This window comes from Lathamus discolor, chromosome 3 (assembly GCF_037157495.1).
Source record: "Lathamus discolor isolate bLatDis1 chromosome 3, bLatDis1.hap1, whole genome shotgun sequence".
Classification (NCBI taxonomy): domain Eukaryota; kingdom Metazoa; phylum Chordata; class Aves; order Psittaciformes; family Psittacidae; genus Lathamus; species Lathamus discolor.
Window position 1 is genome coordinate 110,426,233 of NC_088886.1, and position 12,845 is coordinate 110,439,077.

Here is a 12,845-nt window from a genome sequence, read left to right on the forward strand (position 1 = left end):
TAAATTAACTCTTCAGTGTCACACATTATGGGTGTTCTTTTTCTCCTGTGATATCTCAGGTTCTAAATGGCAGGTGGCTGGTAGGGTAGGTTTAGATTAGTTACTAGGAAGAAGCTCTTCTCTGTGAGGGTGGTGAGGCACTGGCACAGGGTGCCCAGAGAAGCTGTGGCTGCGCCATCCCTGGCAGTGTTCAAGGCCAGGTTGGATGAGGCTTTGAACAGCCTGGTCTGGTGGAAGGTGTCCCTGCCTGTGGCAGGGGAGTGGAACTAGGTGATTTTTCTAAAAAAAAAAAAAAAAAAAAATTAAAAAACCCCCCACAACCTTTTCCCCTTTTTCATAGGTTTGTGTTTTTCTTACTTTCTTCCCCTGATTGGCTTTTTAATCCTTATTTTCTGTCTCTTTTTCTCAGCCATGTTTTGTCTGTGTTTCATACTGTGCATGTTTCCCCACGTCATGCAAAATGCAGTGGAGTTTCATTTGTGACTGGGGTTTCTGGCAGATAGGGCAATATTTGAGACAGTTACTGTGTATTTTTGGCAGACAGGAGCAGCAATGAGAATGCTGAAGTCACATCTTGCTGCTCCCTCCTTTGCTAGAGGTTACAACATACAGAGAAATATATAGTCTCAAGGTAATGGTCAGTCTAAACAGAGGATGAAGATGGAGATTCAATGCAGTAATATTCAGACTTTCTCTTGTTCAGCTCGCAATGGGTGTTAAGGGATTAAATGGTGCTGCCTTCACTGGAACGAAAGCTTAGTAATGTTACATTTTTCTTTCGTCTCCCACTGATGATGATGGCAGAAGGAGGAACAGTATTGTATTTTTACTGACAGTGTTCCTTTCCTCAGTTTATATTGGTATGATAAAGTTGTTAATCAACATGTCCCCACTTGTTAGAGAATGTTCTTGACATCATTCTTGTTCATCAGATGTACAGAAGTGACACACAGGGGAGGCTATGTAGAATGGCCAGTGCTTTTTAGTCATAAATGTGCTTGCTGATCTCTGGAAATGCTGAGTCAGAGAAAAATTCTGTCGTGTCTGAGAACGTGGGAGTCGATGAAAACTAATTAAGTGATGCAAAAACCTTTCAGCCCTTTTAGTCAAGCTTTGCCAAAAGATTGTTTTTTCACAAGTCTTGAATCTTGATCAAAATACCTAATCATGATGTAGACGTTCTTGTCACTGCTGACATCACTGCTTTCATCCATCATAACAGTGAAAGGTCTTGATGTAGAAAGGTTCATGGCGCAAGTGTTTGATGTGCTGACAGAGCTTTGGCGACCTGTGTAGCTTTTGTTTCTTCCAAAGGATTTTTTTTTAACTTAGTAGCTGAGTCTAGGAAGCTCACCTTGTCAAGCTGCATGAAATGGTCCGCGCTGTGAATGAAAAACCCTGCCTCAGCGTTCTGAAGTCTTTCACTTTTTAGCTTGAGTTTGATTTCGGTGAGAGGAAAATGTTACAAAACTGGCATGTTTCACATGAAAAAAAACCAAAACAAAACAAAAAATGACTTGAAGTAGGATTCTTTTTTACTACTACTGAACTAAAAATAAAGCCTCAGATAAGTAGTTAAGCTTTTGTGGCCTGTTGTACTGAAGGAGAAATAAGCGTGAAGGAGCGTACACTTTGTTGTTCATACAGTGTGTATGAGATTTTCAGCGTTTGGAAATCAGATTATGTGTGATCTAGTATAAGAATAGTAGTATTTTTAAAACTATTTGAAAATGGTCAAAAAAGCAAATTTAAATTAATGAAGATTTGGGGGAAGGATATCATGACCAGGCATCCTTGCACCATGGGAAGTTTAGACTGGGTATTAGGAAAACTGTTCACCAAAAGGGATGTCAAGCACTGGAATAGGCTGCCCAGGGAAGTGGTGGAGTCGCCATTCCTGGGGGTATTTAAAAGGCATGTAGGTGTGGCCTTTAGGAACATTGTTTAGTGGTGGGCTTAGCAGTGTAAGGCTTATCATGGGACTCAGCCTTCGAGGTCTTTCCAACCTAAACTATTCTGTGATTCTGTGAAGTGGATCCCTATACCTAGAGAACTGAATACAAGAGAAGTCTCAAGGTGCATAGATCAAATTACTTGAATAGAAGAATACAGAGGAGCTGTGGGCTAGGAGCCTCAGTCTTGCGTTTTGGGGCCATCTCATAGTTCCTATATGCAGTATTCTAGTATCTGACTAACTCCTGTATTTCCTCTACAACAGAGAGGTATTGTCTGCCCCCTGAAGAAAGCAGATACGGCAGCTGATTAAAGGTTTGTGTGGCTTGTGCTTTCATGAAGTGGTGATGGCATACTCAAAATAAAAACTCCTGAATTTAGGACAGTTGTCATAAAAATGGATAACTCCCATTTTCTGCTGCTCGAAAGATGATTTCTTAGTACAATAGAACAGAATTAACATTACTTACCTTCCTTCTGTTCTTACAAAGTTAAGATGTTAAATGTCTCAGTTTCCTGCCACCTCTAGAATTTTGTTAAATGTAGGTGAAAAATGGCTATTTCAGCAATGATATAAAGTAATAGTGTGAGAAAACAGGATATTTTGAGGGAAGACAAGTTACATTTGGTTTTCTCCTTTCAAATACTTCATAGAGGGAGGAATGTACAGTTGCAAATGAGTGGAAGAAACAAAATTAATTTAGATTTTTGGTCTCAAGCTAAAAGTAAGAGACACAATGGAGCTCGATAATATTCAGCACAGGTTAATGTGTTGGGTTTTGGGTTTTCTGGGGTTTTGTTTTGTTTTTTTGTACACCCCCCTCCTCCAGTTGCGTTGTTCCTGTTTAGAAGGTACAGCAAGAGCTGTAAAGAGCTTAACCAGTAAACAGCTGTGCATGGCAGCAGACGAGTGACTGATACAGGTGACTGCTCTATCTGTGTTGCCCAATAGTCAGTGATTCACTGGGTTGAATGTGGCATCTCTGGGTGGGAGGCATTTTGTGTAGTGGCTTTAATGATTCTCTTACATCATTGTTGCATTGGGAATCTCCAGCTAAGGCCTCATCTGAAATACAGTGTATTTCTGTTTTGTTCCAGAAGGATTACTCATGTTCAAGGAACTTGAAACTAAGATAGGTGAGAATAACTAGGATCCTGAGGGTAATTTGAGGACTTACAAAAGGGTCTGAAAGAACTTGGACTAGATTAGCTTAATAAAATGAAAAACTGAGAGCTTACATACTGTTGCCCTATAGGGCCACAAACTCCAAGAAAATCAGCATAAAGAATACAAAACTGTGGGATTCAAATGAATGGGATTAAACTGATAAAGAGCATGTTTTGGTTTGTTTTGTTTTTGCTGGAAACCTGAGGAGTGTAAAGATGGGAGAAGGAAGCCAAATTTTAACGTGACATTATGAGAAGGATTGTATGATGTGGGATGGGAAGGAAGGAGATTTGATCTGGGAAGTCTTTTCCAGTTGTGCGCATTTTTTAGTATTAGTACACTGGTTTATAGAACACCAGGTTGGAAGGAACCTCAAGGATCATCTGGTCCAACCTTTCCTGGCAAAGCATGACCTAGACTAGATGGCCCAGCCCTCTGTCCAGTGGAATCTTGAAATTGCTCAATGCTGGGAAGGCCACTGCTTCCCTGTAGAGGTTATTCCAATGGTGTATTGTTCTTGGGGTATGGGGGAAGAACTGCAAGCAGGCAGAACCCAACTATGTAGAAGAAATTAAACCTAGAACCTTAACTCATGGGAGGAAAGCATTTGATTACTGGTACTTAAATATTACGCATACTGAATGATGCCCAGTCTTTACTAGCAGTAATACGCACATTGCTGAAATATGCTGCTGAAATACTAAACTCTTGGGCAGCTACGAGTTTCCAAAATCGTAAGTGATAATTTTCCTTTGGCAGATCAAATTTTTTCTGAAAGTGCATCACGTATTTACACAAAGCTTTTACTGTGAACTGTATTGTCACAGCAGAGACTGTTTTGGGGTTTTTTTGTTCTAAATCCGTATTTTTAATTTGTTCTCCACACATCAATTTCTCAAAGAACGTAAGCCCCTTACTTTCCTAAGCTGTGTATTTTAGGGCCAGGACTATTCTGTTCAGCTATTCTGGTTGAATGGTTTTCCAAGAAGCAGATTGTCATGTGTTAGTCTTCAATGACTTTTCTGCTAAAACCTCTGAAAGTATCAGTAATGGTGTATCTTGTCTTTCAGAGAGAAAGTTGCATCAGATTTTTCAAATATTTATGTAAGTTTTAGGGAACTGGTGCCCCCAATTTCTCAAATGTTCTTTCTATCAGGTTTTTGAGAACTACTAGTTATAAATGTTAACAGAAGTATGAAACAGTTGGGCAAAGTTCCGTAATCTCACTTTTTCAGTCTTTTATAATGCCATGACTTTGTTAGCTCTCCCATCTCAGTAAACTTCCAGAACAGACAAGTCCTGAATTACTAATGAAAACCAGGAAGAATATAACTTGAAGACTCATGTTCTTTCAACCTTTGTTTGCAATATAATTAAAAAGGGCACCAAGTTGTTTTTTTGAAAGACAGGCGTATCTTTTGTAGCATGTTTGCGTTGGAGAAAGAAGCAAATTGCAGTCAAGAAAGAAATCGTCTTGCCTCATAGCTTTATGAAAATGGTGCAGTTTTTGCTGCATTCTGCAGTGCTTTCAGATTCGAAGTTTTGATTTAATTGAGAAGATGCCATTGCGAGAATGTAAACCAGTTATTCTAGTCTTGCTTAAAAAAACATCTTGCAAAATGATAACAGTAACAAAGGTGGGAATTCACCCCGCCCTGTCTTCCCACTTAAGTCAAACCTCAAATAGCTCCATTAGCTCCATTTATATGCTAATACTAAGTACAGGAAACTTCCTTTTACTTTGTACACAATAAGGAAATAATGCAGGAAGAAAAGATAAGGTTACCTTAGCATTGCATAATTAATAGTGTAATCTGAAAATAAAAATAATACAGTCTTTTGTGTCCACGTTAGCTGTCCTGTTCTCCAACTGAGAAGCGACCATGACACCCCTGTGCCTGTATAATGCAGTGCAACTCACCACTTTGCCTGTGCTGCGTTAATAGTGGGAAATACAAACATAAGCTTACAGTCGCCTCTTCCAGGCACTCTGTTTTCTGTTCTTCTAAATACTCAGCTTCCACCTGCGTCCGTTGAGTGTGGAATGTCCGCTGTTTCTGGCTTTTTAGTTCCAAATTGCATTAGGATTTTGTTTGCGTTTAAGGATAATTTGTTTTACGGTTCATAATAATTAGTTCTAAAAAAAATGTAAAAAATTTAAACCCAATAAAATTCTTTTCTGTTGGGCTTTATTACTGGAATATCTGAGTACTGAAAGTGAAAAGAAACTACTTGCAGGGACTTAATGTTTTTGCACAATTTAATGGTAGTCTGGAGGTTTCTGTGTTTTGTGTGCATGTGCAGTTCTGTCAAGGAATAGAATATGTAGTGTGAAAACAGTGTTCTTTGGTCTTTTTTATGGATGGAGAAGTTTATGTTGTGTAACTTCTTGAAGTTCATGTCAAATCATCTTTGAGGTTGAGTTCTAGCTTAGTTTTCCACTTAGTACAGTGTTTGTAATACCTAAAGCACCTCTTTACTCTCTACTTTGTATGCCAGACTAAAGTTAGTCTGTGTGCTTCTAATCAGGGAGAAGAAAAATACTGAAATGCGTAAGGAACGTATTGTAAAAGCAGATGCTTCCTTTGGTTTTAGTTTTAAAATTTGAAGGCTTTAGTCTTTGTATATACGTATCTGCAGGAAATAGTATGATTTTTGAAATCTCACAGTGTCTTGGTGTAGTCATGTTTTCTCTAGTTTTGCCCTATAAAGTTGAATCTTTTTGTAGATAATGTCTTTTTATTTGTTCTTCTTTTGTTTGTTTTTTTTTCCTTTTGCACTTCTAAAAAACTTTCAGTAAGCATAGAAATCTGGATTAGTCCTTGAGCTTGCTTCTAAAAATCGTTTTTACATGTAAATTTTATACCTGTAGTACAAACCCTCACATAGTTAATGCAAATTAAATTTTGAGTAAAGCAAACATGAGGGTGGACTCTAGAGGAACTCACAATCAGAATCACATTTGCCATGATATGTGTGCCTTTTAGTTGTTAGTTCATCTATGTTGGTGATCCAGTTGGGTCTGTCGGTAAGTTGTAAAGTGAATGGTAGAAATGTGCACTAGGCAACTGTAAGGTACTGAAGCCCCACAGCTATTGAAAGGATGTGCTGTTACTTCCACCTGAATACTTACCTTTGTTTGCACCATCTAATCCATTCTGGTTGTGATGATCAAAATTCTTGTTTTACACTTTTATTAGAAAAAGCAGTTTATAGTCAGTACTGCTTCCATGTAGTTGGTACAATTTTCTGTCGTGCCTTACTTGGTCTTACTTGTGCTGAGGTGCTGCTGCGAGGAGCAGTCCCACTGCCGTGGCTGCATCCTTACCCTGTTTTACATTGTCTTGTACTGCTTGTTCAGCTCAGTGAGGTGAATTGATCTGTTGGAAGATGCCTGTGTGTGTCAGTAGACTGCAGGTTGCTTTACTGCAGCACATCTCAAACTCTGTTACAACAGGCTGTTCAGGAGCAGTATTGCTGAAATCCCGAGCGTTTCAGAAGTACCTTGAGACAGGTTTTGATAGTGTCAGAATAGACGGTTTATTTAGAAGGAGTTGCAGCCAGAAGCAATGGGATGAGAAGGAGAAAATTAGTATTTTAAACTGGATTACTGTCACTTAAAAACTATAAATGGGCAAGGGAATAATTTCGGAAGATGTACTGTCTCTTTCCTGGAAACTTGTACAGATCTCTGGGGGCTAACACTTTCGCAATGGAAATAGATCACACAGAATCCTGAACCAGCTTTGGACTGGTTAACTTACGTTGTAGCTAACAGTGTAGAGGCAGTAGTATGAAGCTGCTCATGGACTGAAGGGAAAAGCAGTAAATACTTGAAAATGAGCTGCACTGTGTTGTGTGCGTAAGAAAATAGCTGTGTTGTTTAGTTTAGCTTAACCTGGGCTGAAAACCTGTTATGCAATCACAGTGGGATAGTAGTGTGCATATATCCTATTTACCAGGAGAGTCTTTTGCCTCTCAAGAATCTATCAAGTGCTGTGGTAGATCTGTTTCTTTTTACCATTGATTTTATGAGTTAGAAGTCTCGCTACAATTAAATTTTATACAAAGCAGCCTGAACATTTGGTTTCTGGTAGCCCAGTTTAAACTTATAGGGCACAGACTTTGAGGGTTTCACGGTGCCCCATGCTATGAGTATTTCTTACGTTGTCTTATTTAATGCTCTTTGTTATACTAAGGTCCTCTACCTTTTCTTCACCACTTCCTCATGTGTTTGCTTATAATATGCAAATGTCCAATTAGGTGTTAGTTTGTTAACCAGAAAATTATCTTGCTCTTGAGTGCTACTTCCATTTAGGAAGAAATGCACAACTGCATTTACTTGGAGTAAAGAGTCATTTCTTTCAAGCAAAGCAGGTTTATTATTTACAAATTTCCAAGATCAAGTGTGAAATAATGGGTTTGCAACCACTGATAATCATCATTTGAGTCTCTTGGGAGCACCAAATACATGGTGCTGGAAAAAGGGGAAGACACAAATTCTGCTTCACATGTAACCTTCAGATAATTTTTAAAGTCAAGCTAATTGAGTGTGTTATGGGTGTATCTGGCAGACAGGTGGAACGTACAGATGATGGCAAATGTAAGGCTCCTCTGTTTAAAATAAAATAATTATTAGAGTTGCAAGAGTTTATTTTCTGCAGCTGCTGGGAAGGGAGAGAAGGTACATTTTTTTTTTTGTTAATGTGTTACAGGAAGGTGAAATTCCATTATTGGAATGGGGAGTGTGTGGCTGAGATTTGCTAAGGTAATAAAGGTAGATTGAGAAGTAGCACGGAACCTGAACGGGAAGTGATAATTGACACTAGATGACACAACTTCAGCCATTCTTTGTGCTTTCATGATGGTGTGTTTAAGAGAATACTTTAACCATTTTTGAATGAACAGTATGTTTAAAACCAGAAAGAAGAGTTTCAAAGTAATGAATGCATTCTACATCACATTGGTTTAATCTTGTGATAGAAATACAAAACATACAGCCTAAATGACACTGTTGAATCTTGGGATTGGAAGGCTTGAATGGCACCCATCTTGTTTTAAAAAAAGAAGTATAGAGTTATTCTGAGGATAAAGTGGAGGTTAGCTATGTCTATATAAAGTGCCATTGTATTTAAGAAAAATTAATGAGGCAAATTCCAAACTATTCCAACACAAAATTTTAACATTTCTTTGGTGGCAGGGAGGAGGGGGAGTGGTGAGAGAGATTTCTTCAACATACAAGTTTCTTCTCCCTTTCAAAAGAAAAATTAGTTGCTGTGCCTATTTTAGATGTCTTGGACATTTACTGACTGTGGTGAGTATTCCTAATGTATTGAGGTAGCTTTCTGTAGTAAGTGAATAAAACTCTGTAAAATTAAATCTTTGGTCTTTGGGAAGAGAACAACCTCAGCAATCTAAGACCATGCATTAAATATCCATTATTAATAAAGAATGGAAAGTGGTCTTTGATTAACTTGGTAGTTTGTATATTGTAAACATGTACAACGTATGTGAGAAGAAACCAGAACAGCGTGTGATGCGTTTTGTACCTGTTGCGTTGTACGTGCATTTGTTTACTTGAGTAAGAAATGGGAAGTTAGATTTGTTCTTGCATAAATATAATAGACAACTCTGCTTTTGTTCTTAAAAACTGGATTTATTTAGTCAGGTTTACAGAAGTTGCATCAAGATGCACTTTTTTTTTTTCTCTTGGAGAGTGTTAGATACACAGAACTTTTCCAGTTAATTCTGTGTGATACAAAATTGCCCACCTAGTTTTGGCTTATCAAAAGGTAGTATTTAAGTTTGTGTGTATATATCCAGCCAGATTTACTTTCCTAATCTATAAAATTCTTGAATTTAAACCTTCACTGAAATCTTCACTATGTGCAGTTGACACTGTTTAGGAGAATAATATTTGACTGCTGCATTAGATTAATTCAGTGCTAGTTTTATTGCCTGTAATTTTGAATGTAGTGCTAAAGTTTTCCTGCTGAATGCAGGCTTTTTATTTAGCCTAACAAAAGTAGATGATACTTGTATGTTCATGTTGGGTTTTTTATATAATACTATATGATATTTTAATGGAAGGCTCTACTCTTGTATTTCTGAATTTCAAGAAAGGGATTAAGAAATTACCCAGTTCGCATACCCTAGCACCTACTGTTGGTATTGCACGATTGTGTGTTTTCTGATGCCTTCCTCTCCTGATTTTTCATCCTGGCATCTCCTAGACATTTCCTGACACTCTGCTTATCTGTCTCAAACTCTGATTTCATGTTCTGTCACCAATTCCAAGCTTAGATTTGACAATGCTCTCCCCTACCCCTTCCCTCAGGTGCTGTCAACTTCATGCCTCAACTGCCTACAGAAAGGTGTTTGCCTTTTAGCTCATGTAAGCACTCAAGTACTCGGGGTAGGAATGGACATAGAATGTGACCTCTACTAACATGAGTGTCAGAGTATAGAAGGCTGAAAATTTAGAGGCAGCAGATCTTGAGGTCTTCTATGAGTTTTGAAGGTGGACTGAAATGTTCATTGCACCATTTGAGATTAAAGACTGATTTTAGTAGGTTTTCAGTTGCAGAAAGCTAAGAAAATACGAATGTAATTTGTTGAAACATTTTGTATTACTATCTGAAGTAATTTGTGCAATATGAAGCTGTGAGGTAGCCATGTGCATAAGCAAAATCACTTTGTACTGTCTGGAGCTAACATTGAAATTTTTTGCTTTGGGAATAATTCTTAACATATGCGGACCTTGAAGGATAGGAGCCATAGTAAAGCCTGTTTTTAAGTGTTGCCTGTTTTTACCTGCAGCTATGCAGTCTTTTGTATTACAGTTTCTTAAGTACCTATTCCAGTTTATTGTGGAAACTTTTATTTACTTCTTTTTGTGTGTGTGTTTCCAGCAAGTATTTATATGGTTTTCCAAGTGGTGACCCTTTTCGCGTACTAATGATAGAGAATAGATGAAAAAATCACCTCTCTCTCCCTCTTTCCTAACTCCTTGGTTTACAAAACTTGCATTCAGTCAGAGCAGATGAAGAATAGAGTAGTCAGCAGCATGGTGAAACACGATTGTCAGAGAGCATCAGGCTGAATCTACTATTCAAGGTCTCCTCCCAGTCTTTTCTTCTCTTTTGGAAGTGTTGTTACTCTTGGGAAAGAAATAGGCTATTTTCCAGTGTGGCTGGGCCCTCAGGGATCTGGGTTTTTCTATAGAGAAGCTATTCTTCTCATTGGACAGTATTCAGGGCTGAGGAAGCTGTGACTGTGCAGTGTGTTCTGCCTGGCAGGTGGTAAGGTAGGTAGCTGGTTATCATTCCTTGCCAAGTGGCAAGCTGGAACTTCAAGAGCTGTTTTTACTATCGTCAGCTCTACCAGACCTGTAAATGTTTGTCCCAAGGTTCAGGTTTTGGTGGGCTATTCAGTGACTTCAAGACTGATACCAAAACCAAAATTTAGCAGTGGCACAGCTATAAATGAGGCTACGAGTAGAATGTGTATGTGAAATTATTACAGGCAGCAAGTATTTGAGCTTTCAGCTAGTACAGGAAATACCATGTTTCCAAATTAGAAGAAGAAATGGGACTTTGTCTTCTGCTTCCTGAAGGACAGTTCAGGGTTCTAGTCAGCCAGCACAATGGTTGTTGAGAGAGTAGAAAAATACATACTTTCTTAAGCTTTTCCTCTCAAAATCTTTGCTCCCACTTTTTAAATGGCTAGTTTCTGTGTCGCATCTCCTTCCTTCGATTTTCTTTCTTGTTTCTGGTCTAGCAGGTTGGGGGTTTCTTTCAGTATTGTCAAAGCGTGGCACTAAGATAGAGAAGGTAAACAGTAATGTTTTGATTTCTCCTTGGGGAAACCAGGTGATTCCTTTCCTGTATAGGTTGATGATGATGCCCCTGACCATTTTGAGGAACGATTTTTTTCCTGGCTGCCCTTTGGCAAGGGAGAAAAAATGACTTTCCCTGGTAGGCCTGGGAGTCTAGTGTGACAGTAGTGACCATAACAAACAAACAATTGTTGGTGTTAATGCCCACATGTTTACAGGTTTTAATTTAAAAAACAATGGCTGTTGTAATTACTTACCGAGATTTGGATTGTTACTCAGTTTACCTAACTCTGTAAGTTCTTGCTCAGGTAGATGCCTGAAGTTTTGTTTGAGTTTATTAGTATGCTTTTGTCAAGAAAGCAGTTTCGTCACTGCTCCACTGTGAGATAAGCCAGCTTTACGCTCCCATAACTGTGATATTGTAGGAAAAAATTCCAGAGTAAACCCATCCATACTTCTACACATTTGCCTTTCTTAAAAAAAAAAAAAAAAAGAAAAAAGTGTTCAGTGTAAACTGAAAGCCTCAAACAAACCAGTAAGTCCCTCTCCACCTTCCCGTTCTGCCATGGCATTTTCTGGTATGTAGGCAGCTATGCTTAGTTGAAATTATCTGTCAGTGTAGCTGAAGACAGCATCTACAAACTTTATATAGCAAATATATGTTTAATGCTGCAAAAGACATTTTTAAAACATCAAACCGTGAAATTTCACTGACTCTTTACTGAATTAGAAAATCCCAGCATTATCAGATTTCTACTACTACAGCAAGTAAGAAAATTGTTGTATTCCACATCTTACATCTGTTATGCTGGTTTTCTTCCTACACAGTGTACATGAACTCTGTGTTTAGAAAAACTTGATCTCCTCAGGGAAAAAAGATCTTGGAAGAAGACAGTCCGCTCAAGTGTTCAAAAATTATTTTTAACTTTAAATTTTCAGTGAAATACATGTGGATTTTGTACTGACATAGAGATCTTTCTGAGTTCTCATGGCATGAGGAGAATTTGAAGTACTCATGCTAGAGAGCATGTGTAATGGAATGAAACTTTGGTTCTGTATAATAAAAATCGAAAATTCGCATTGATTTCTGGGAGGTCAGAACTCTTTTTGCATTTTAGCAGAAAGATTCCTGTGATTTATTGTGTAGATCAAAGGGGAACACATTGTACTATATAATTCATAATTTAGTGAGGGTAAAATGGGTATGTGTATTTAAACAGCTGGTTGAAAACAAGAATGTGATTGTGTAACATTTGGCTTAAACTATTCTTGTTTTAATAACTTCATATCTGGCTGTGGGAAACAAAGTTTTTTCACTACAGTAGAAATACTTCACTGCTGTGTTTGGTGGGGTTTCTTTTTGAGAAGTATTGCTGTTCTGCTCGATGCGTCTTTGCCTTGTAAAAGTTACTTAATGAAAGGATGGCTCAAGTGATCATTACTTTGTTTTGTGTTTGCAGCTTGCAAAACAGCAATGTCACAGAACTGACCACATTCATCACAGTAAGTAAGCCATAGCAATAAGCATTCTGATAATTTTCCGAGAAGCATGAATCATATAGGGAAAAGGAAAATGTTATCTGCTGTATGACTTAGTGCTAAATTCTGCATCCAGGTCCTGATTTCAGCAAGACATTAAGCACAGTCCTAAGACTTCTAGGTTCATCAGTCTGCATGTGCAACTCTTGAGTAGGTCTGTAACAATTAATATTATTGTAATTATTTCTAGATTTCTTTGTTGGCTTGAAATATGAATATTAGAAAATGTAGTTTTAATGTGTTGCACATTTTCAGTGTACTGTTAGTAGTTTGATGCCTGACGTTATACAGTTTAGGAAATATTTAAAATGAACCGAGAGATTGTGCAAAGGGTTTTGATTCCAAAAG

At 38.0% G+C, this 12,845-nt stretch overlaps 1 protein-coding gene across 5 annotated transcripts in view; it reads left to right on the forward strand.

Moving 5' to 3' along the window:
* BAZ2B (bromodomain adjacent to zinc finger domain 2B) overlaps window positions 1-12,845 on the forward strand; it is a 136,397-nt gene that overhangs the window by 25,723 nt on the left and 97,829 nt on the right. For 3 of the 5 annotated variants that reach the window (XM_065671152.1, XM_065671153.1, XM_065671154.1), the window contains one exon: window positions 12,419-12,461. The exons of the other annotated variants lie outside the window; for them this stretch is intronic. The gene's annotated coding sequence lies outside the window, so the exon portion shown is untranslated. The remainder of the gene's footprint in view (window positions 1-12,418; window positions 12,462-12,845) is intronic. 5 annotated transcript variants of the gene reach the window in all.